This window comes from Poromitra crassiceps (assembly GCF_964638095.1).
Source record: "Poromitra crassiceps genome assembly, chromosome: 25".
In the NCBI taxonomy this organism is placed as follows: Eukaryota; Metazoa; Chordata; class Actinopteri; order Beryciformes; family Melamphaidae; genus Poromitra; species Poromitra crassiceps.
Window position 1 is genome coordinate 19,473,292 of NC_139649.1, and position 8,896 is coordinate 19,482,187.

The 8,896-nt window shown below is 45.6% G+C and overlaps 1 pseudogene across 1 annotated transcript; it reads left to right on the forward strand.

Moving 5' to 3' along the window:
• The first annotated feature begins 1,475 nt into the window (after window positions 1–1,475).
• On the forward strand, window positions 1,476–8,432 carry LOC310798180 (mannose-1-phosphate guanylyltransferase catalytic subunit beta-like; annotated as a pseudogene). Its single transcript has 9 exons — window positions 1,476–1,603; window positions 3,566–3,646; window positions 4,364–4,412; window positions 4,777–4,919; window positions 5,526–5,684; window positions 6,308–6,386; window positions 6,701–6,828; window positions 7,164–7,346; window positions 8,301–8,432. The product of its transcript is annotated as a mannose-1-phosphate guanylyltransferase catalytic subunit beta-like (transcript).
• Window positions 8,433–8,896: the final 464 nt, after the last annotated feature.

Consider the following 8,896-nt stretch of genomic DNA (forward strand, 5'->3'; position numbering starts at 1 on the left):
ATAAGAGGTTAACAGTAGTAGGAGTTTCTTCTTTCTCTCTAAAATCTTTCTTTGGCCTGAAGAATAAGAACCACCAGCTGATCACAGAGGCAGTGCTGAAATTTTTGCATGAATCAGAGTTGTATCAGAGGATATAGTGTTTATTTATTTATTTTATTTAATTTTTTTTTTCAATTGTGGGAGTAGTTGAAGTATAGAACTGAGCAGGGCAGTAATACGCCATGTTGCGTTTAAACTGCCGGAAATAGAAAGAAGAAGAAGAAGAAGACTTCACGTTACTCTTACCGTCAATCTGTTGTGTGTGTGTGTCTGTGGGAGAGACAAGTAAACCACTGGCTAGCTGCATGCTAAAAACACCTGCGTCAGACAGTTCAGTTTATTCACAAGTAATGGAGACACCCCGGTAAGCTATCTGAAGCTTGAGAATAGGGGCACAGACACCAAGCAGATACTGTTAGTAACCTACAAGACTGTAGTAGACTATCCTAAGACCCTAAAAAGTACCAGTAATAAATTGATATGTATATAATAATAATACGTGCAATATAGAATAGTATTTATTCCATCAGTGTAAACATTGATTAAATAGGTTAGACACACACACACACACACACACACACACACACACACACACACACACACACACACACACACACACACAAAGACATGTGTTAAGTGGAAATAACTAGTAGATTTCGGAGTAGACTTCAGAAGTCTCCAGCTTTTAGCAGCAACTGCTGCCTTAAAGGATAAGTTCACCCAAAAATCAAAATGCAGTCGTTATCTACTCACCCCCTAGCCCCATAAGTGATGCTACTACTGTACTCCATATACACTCGTACAGTCCTAGCATCACACCCACTTCCATAAGGCAATAGGGGCTGTGAACGGCTGTTCAAAACGCTCTCCCACCCGTCTCCGATGTCCGATTGCAGATCCGAAGATATGATAGTCCTACGGAAGCCAGTAATTTAGCCGGGGCAGTTAAAATGATACTGCTGTCTGTGTGAAACAACCGTTTAAAAGCAGTCTTTCCACAGCCTGTGCTGAATTTACAGCAGGGTGTGTTTGATCTCACTATCATGGTGCGCCGTTTGCACGCAGCGAGCAAACACATGCAGTCACATGGAGACGGCGGCTCAGTCAGTGATCAAATCCAGCGCACCTGGGAAGCAAAACGTCATGAAATACTCAAACTCCCAAGGTTCCTGTTGGCACTAGGAAGCTTCTCCTCTCCTAAATACGGCATATTAGTAGCACTTTTTAGGCTCTTAGGATAGTCTAGGCGTCTTGTAGATAAGCTATCTTAAAAAACAGACATAATGACATTCTTACAGACAGGCAGACAGACTGTGTGTCTCACTGACTCTCCTCTGTCCTGGTCAGCTCCAGGTTGGGCTCCTGTATTGATGACCCGCGGTTGGTCATCCCAGTAATGGTTGGTCATCCCATCCCCGGTTGCTAATGGCAGCAGCATGAAGGCTCTGATCCTGGTGGGCGGGTATGGCACGAGGCTCCGCCCCCTCACACTGAGCGCCCAAACCGCTGGTGGAGTTCTGCAACAAGTCCATCCTGCTGCACCAGGTGGAGGCGGTGGGTCACGGTGAGCTCATCGCAATTCGCAACATCACAAACACAATCTATACACAACATCTGGATGGATTCTTTTTGGCTGTGAAGGTGTGAGAGGAAATCAGTTTGATGGTACAGTGACTTCTAATAGACCCCTTATACAGCTTGTCAACATGGAGCTGCGCGCGCATCGTGTAGGCAAAAAGCCCGGAGCCGCTCATTGACACAGACAGAGCTGTGTGAAAGACGCCGCTGTCAGGACTGCTCTGTGCTCATCTGCGACACACAGTTAGATTTTAGTTTTAAAATGCAGTTCTCGGCTTACTACCACAGCTTATCGCCTAGTGATAAGCAATGTTATGCATCGAAATTAACGTTGGTTAATGGGATACGTCTTACAGACCCATACCATACGCACTGGCGCTGTCAATTCGCCAAGCCTAGAGTGGCCAGCAATACATATATCGTGCATTCCTTTATAACTGGGGATAGCGTAGATAATTATTATGTAACTTGCAAAGATATATTGTTATGTTGATAATGCACACAACTCAATAATGACATTATGTAACGTTACTTGGTCGTTCTAACCGAGTGATGTGGCTGAGCAGCCTACAGTTTCAGGCAGCTTACCTGATTATGAAGAGCACTACATTTCGGGCATTTTTAATGATGTCCTCGTTCCAATCAGTTCAACTCAATAATGACATTTAAGTTAACGTTACTTGGTTGTTAACTAACCGAGCGATGTGGCTGTCACTAGCAGCCTACTACAGCATACCTGATATGAAATGAGCGAGCACTGCAAAGTCGGGCATTTTTAACGATTTCCTCTTTGGGCTTGCAACCAAAGACACCTACGGTTAGCATTAAAAGCAGTATGAGTTGACGGGATTCGGTAAAACTTTAGTCCTTGCTTTGTTGATAGTGTAACAGACTGTTCAGTGTTGTGTTGTGTTCTATTGCGTGTGTGCGAGGCTGTGTATGTTCCCTCCGGTTGCCGTAGAACAGGATATGTGGGGAGAATAAAGGTGAAGCTGGTTATAACGTTACAGCCTGGCTCTATCGTTTATTATTTTATTAACCAAGTGTGAATAGGCGGACCCGAATACTCTGCTACAATAGCTTTCCGATTCTGGCATCCCACTGTACAACACGAAGACATGTCTTGCTCGAATAGTTTTCGGACCACTGGAAAACTACTTGACAGGGCTGCGCGGAGTCTGTCTTTCTGCCTCCATCTTGCGCATCTGACGCTGTTTGTTGTCATTGTGACGTAGGCGTATAATTGGTCTATAGGGAGAATGGCGGCTCTGGCATTCCCACAGCGCCCTCCGAAGGCCTGTTCCTGCACTATGGATTTTTGGTGGCTGCATCCCGGCTCGGCTTGACAGTGTCAAGGAACTTTTAATACAATTTTCTCCTTATAGCTCCTTCAAATTAAAGGTTTTCCACTGACAAACGGTACAATTTTATTGTGAAGTATGTATAGGAAGTTAAACATGTTTAGCTTGCTAGCTTGATTTTCTCTCACTGAAACAAGTCGAGACAAGAACATTTGGGGATATTTGGAGCACCCCTCCCCCCAGCAAACCAGTTATAAACACTGCATAAAGGTAAGCAAATAGAGACTAGAGAGTACAAGCAGAAGCAGTAAAATAAGGCTGATCGGAACGTACGTTAGCATCTGTAACTGTGGGACGCAGATTCAATCGTTTATACGTTTATATATAATCATGCATATACCTGTATTTATGTATGTATGTATGTATGTATGTATAGTGTCTATAAGTGTGAGTGAAGTGAAGTAAGTGAAATTAATATTTTGATTGTATTTTTGTTATTTCACTTTTATTCACAATAGTCTGTCTGTGTGTGTGTGTGTGTGTGTGTGTGTGTGTGTGTGTGTGTGTGTGTGTGTGTGTGTGTGTGTGTGTGTGTGTGTGTGTGTGTGTGTGTGTGCGTGCGTGCGTGCGTGCGTGCGTGCGTGCAGGCCGGTGTGGATCACGTGGTCCTGGCGGTCAGCTACATGTCAGACCTGCTGGAGAGAGAGATGAGAGTCCAGGAGCAGAGAGTGAGTCACACACATGGCTGCCTGGACAGGCCTGACCACTGAGTGCATTTTGTGTCAAAGCAATGCAAAGTGACTCCCGCTTTAGGGCTTTGGCTGTATAAGTATTGTCTTGGCTGAACACATTATTCCAATCAAAGTTAGGAAATTCCCTTTATTTTATTTGACTTTTGTTTATGTCTACAAATGTTAGTTTGTGCTTGAGTTCTTCCCTGACAGTTTTGGTATAGACGGGCCATTGTATTTAAGCAAGCAGTATTCTACAATATGACCTGTGTGCAGAATATACTATAGGAAGACATTTATTTTGTTCATTATTATAATGCCACAGAACAGTAAAGAGGATATTAATGTAATGTGTGTGTAGTCCTTCATAGAGCTAGCCTCTATATTTTGCTCTCAAAGTGCACTCAATCTGGCCCCCGGACCCCCATAGTGTGTGTGAGGTCCACCCACCACAATCTCTCCAAATCCTGTGGGAAACACTGTGAGGAAATAATCCACAATTAAAAGAATCGTTGGTTGCAGGCGGACCTGCTTTTATGTGAATGACATTTGCTTTTATTTGAAAGAAAAATAAGGTGATTATTATTATGATATGTAGAATCAGTAGTGCTGATGATTATAATAGGTAGAATCAGTAGTGCTGATGATTATAATAGGTAGTATTAGTAGTGGAGGTCATGTCCAGACTGATGAGATGAGCTGTTCTCTCCTCAGCTTGGGATCCGTATCTCTCTGTCTCATGAGAAGGAGCCTCTGGGAACAGGTGAGCGCTCCAGGCCTTGCAACTTTTTGAAAATAGACATGAATAGATGAAAAGTGCTTGAATTTATCTATTTTGTGCAAGAATAGAAAAGTTATTTTGATATGAATTTGACTAAACTATAGTATAGTATATATACTATACTATACTCACACATTCAAGCCTGAAGCCTTTCTTTTTAATAGTTGTCTGTGAGCTTCTGTAGAGTTGCTAGTTCTCATTAGAGGAACCTGCAAGTTTTGTGCGGGAACTTCCTCAGACAATCAAACCATGTTGGTCATTTTCAAAAGTTTGGGGAAAACATCAAGTGTGTGTGTGTGTGTGTGTGTGTGTGTGTGTGTGTGTGTGTGTGTGTGTGTGTGTGTGGCCGGTCCCCTGGCGCTGGCCAGAGAGCTACTGACCGTGGACAACGAGCCGTTCTTCGTCCTGAACTCCGACGTCATCTGTGACTTCCCCTTCACACACATGCTGCAGTTCCACCAGAGCCACGGCAGAGAGGGGACCATCGTGGTGAGAGACAGACAGACAGACTTACAGACGAGGAGAGACAGACTGACAGACAGACAGATGGGGAGAGACAGACATACAGATGAGGAGAGACTGACAGACAGACAGACTTACAGACGAGGAGAGACTGACAGACAGACAGACTTACAGATGAGGAGAGACAGACTGACAGAAAGACAGATGGGGAGAGACAGACTGACAGGCAGACATACAGATGGAAACAGGGTATGAACGCGCACTCTCCGTCTTAAGTGCAGTTTTCCGGGTGCAAGGCTCACAGAAGTTCAAAATAGGGAAAAACAGCCAGCACTCCAATGTCCTTTTACTAGGAACTTTTATTAGTCCATTACAGCAACGCACAGAATCACACGGACGCGTTTCGACGTTAAGCCGTCCTCAGCGTGTATCTAGACCTGTGTGTGAAGACAAACAGATGGGGAGAGACAGACTGACAGAAAGACAGATGGGGAGAGACAGACTGACAGGCAGACATACAGATGGGGAGAGACAGACATACAGACAATTTTCCTAATATTTATCATCCAGTGATATAAAACAGTGATTAAACTGTGTGCCGGTGGGGTGACGTGTGTGTGTGTGTGCGTGCAGGTGACGCGGGTGGAGGAGCCCTCTAAGTATGGTGTGGTGGTGTACGAGCCTCGCGCCGGGAGGATCCAGCGCTTCGTGGAGAAGCCTCAGGTCTTCGTCTCCAACAAGATCAACGCCGGCATGTACATCTTCAATCCCAGCATGCTCAGCAGGATCCAGGTACACACACACACACACACACACACACACACACACACACACACACACACACACACACACACACACACACACACACACACACACACACACACACACAGCACACTATGTAGGCACCTCTGACAAACTGAGGCCCTGTTTACACAGCAACACTCCCTGAATAAAACGGCAAACCTTTTTAGCGTTAGTGCCTTCCTTTTACACGGGAACGGCGTTCTTGGGGCGTGAAAATGCAAAAAAGTGAAAACATTTACCCAGTGTGGGAGTTTCAAAAGTTGCATTCAAATAAAATAATTTATGTTTTTATTTGCAGATTGTGTGAATCAACCAGAGGGCAAAGCATAGAGAGGGGTGAATAGAAATGTATATTTTTTGTAAGTTAGACAATATATCGAAGTTTTAGACAACCTCAAAGCATCGGTAATGTGTCCCACATAAACGTACTCTTTGTCCCACATTTTGTTTGCTGGGATCTGGTCACCCTAAGTCTGACTCTGTGTGTGTGTGTGTGTGTGTGTGCGTGTGTGTGTGCGTGTGCGTGTGTGTGTACGCGTGTGTATGTGTATGTGCTTGCGTGCGTGCGTGTGTATATGTGCGCACGCGCGCGCGTGTGTGTGTGTGTGTAGCTCAGGCCGACGTCCATCGAGAAAGAGATCTTCCCGGTCATGGCTGAAGAGGGTCAGCTGTACGCCATGGAGCTGCAAGGTGACGCCTCACCTCTGTCTGTCTGTCTGTCTATCTGCCTGTATGTCTGCCTGTCTGTCTGTCTGCCTGTCTGTCTGTCTGTCTGTCTGTCTGCCTGCCTGCCTGTCTGTCTGTCTGCCTGTCTGTCTGTCTGTCTGTCTGTCTGTCTGTCTGGCTGTCTGCTTGTATGTCTGCCTGTCTGTCTGCCTGTCTGTCTGTCTGTCTGCTTGTCTGTCTGTCTGCCTGTCTGTCTGTCTGTCTGCCTGTCTGTCTGTGTCTGTCTGTCTGTCTGTCTGCCTGCCTGCCTGTCTGTGTGTCTGTCTGTCTGTCTGCAGGCTTCTGGATGGACATTGGTCAGCCTAAAGACTTCCTGACAGGGATGTGTATGTACCTTCAGTCAGTACGGCAACACGCTCCTGAGAGACTCCGCACGGGGCCCGGTTTCCTAGGCAACGTTCTGGTGGTGAGTACAGCTAGCTAGCTAGTTATTTAGTGCTACTTGTTAGTTAAATTGTATCACCAATCTAGTTTTGATTTGTTTAACACTGTTGGTCACTGGATAATTCCATTGTGCTACTTCATAATTTTAATGTCTATCAGACTATTTCTAAGAAATTATTAAGTAAAATGTCTTGTGTGTATGAACCTTTTGCCTGGTAGTTTAGTCGAGGATATATTGATCATTGATTGTGAATGTTTGCTAGAACGACTGTAGACTAGACACTATCTGAGCTTGGACAATGAAGGTGATGTCTTTGTGTTCTCTCCCTGTTCCTCCCTCCCTCCCTCCGTCCTCAGGACCCGACAGCCCAGATCGGGGAGAACTGTACCATCGGGCCTAACGTAACGATTGGTGCCGGTGTGATTCTGGAGGACGGGGTGAGGATAAAGCGATGTACGGTGCTGAAGGGAGCGCGGGTTCGATCCCACTCCTGGCTAGAGAGCTGCATCGTGGGATGGAGCTCCTCTGTGGGCCAGTGGGTGAGTACAGATCTGGACAGAGTACCACAATACTGCCAAAGTCCTACTGAACCAGAGTGCTGCAAGTCAAAGTCCTACTGAACCAGAGTGCTGCAAGTCAAAGTCCTACTGAACCAGAGTGCTGCAAGTCAAAGTCCTACTGAACCAGAGTGCTGCAAGTCAGGAAGAAATACAATGACCAGATTAAATGAATTGAAGTGACAGTAGTAGGTAGCTCAGTTTAAGTCACAAGTAAGGCCGTGTGTCCATCTAGCGTCTTTTTCCGACCGTTAAACGCTGGAAGTACGCTGGGAAACGCTGATCTTGGCGCACAATATTCAAGGAAGCAGTCTGAAACTAACGTTATTTCAGTGCGGTAGCTAGCTTGATAGCTGACAGCTAACATTAGCTAACAACACACATACAGTGATCTAGCTCAACACTCACCAGAAATATTAAGTGTCTAGCCAATCTGCTCCCACAATTGAGCCTTTCTGTCTCTGTTGCGATAGTTTCTCCATATGATTAGTTGCCAGAAAAGGAGCACCCGACACCAGCGTCTTTCTGAAAAGTTAAAATATTTTCAGCTGGAAGCGCTGGGAGTCGGGCACACAAAAACGCCGGAGCGCTGTGAAAATAGACGCTGGGCGCTGCGCACTTTCTCTAGACGTCCGTGTGCGCCTGCATATGCTTGCTCCTCATTGGAAACAACTGAAAAAAGATGCTGGAGCTGATGAAAAGACGCTAGGTCGACACAGGTCCAAAGGACAAAAAAATACCAGCGCCTCTTACTATTTTAGCAACCAACCAGATGTTTAGAAGACAACAGGACTCCACATGATGGGTGGCTAACTTACCTACCAGTATTGAGCTGAAGGCAATTTCCCAGCCTGCTCATAATAAAAAGGATGATTATGATGATTTGTGTCACAAATCACAATGCGTCTTAGTTAACTGAATGGACGTGTTTGTCAGGTTCGTATGGAGAACGTGACGGTGCTGGGCGAGGACGTCATCGTGAACGACAAGCTGTACCTGAACGGCGCCAACGTCCTGCCGCACAAGTCCATCAACGACTCGGTCCCCGAACCACGCATCATCATGTAGGCACCGGACTGAACCCAACCGGTCCGGACCAGAACCCAGCGCCTTTATAAGACTGTAGTGAAAAAGCCACACTGTGCCAGAGAGAGGGAGGGCTGGGACGATTCATGGAAGGATGGTGAGAAAGAGGAAGCATTTTGAAACAATGATTTGGACTCTTTTCAGCTCTGCTAGGCTGCATCCTCCATCAGAAGTGACGGAGTAAGATGGTTCAACAAAGTACAGCAAAGCACCTGGGCTGGGTGTCAAATGGTGGAGGGACTAATAGAAGCCATGGGGAGAGGGATAGAGAGAGAGAGGGATAGATAGATAGATAGATAGATAGATAGATAGATAAAGCAGGGGGAGTAGAGAGAGCCACACAAACATTGCTGTTGTTATATTCACTATGCATTTACATTCAGCACACGACTAAAGAGATCACTAAAGGGATCTATCGAGTGGTTGGATTCCCTAACCTTCCCAGA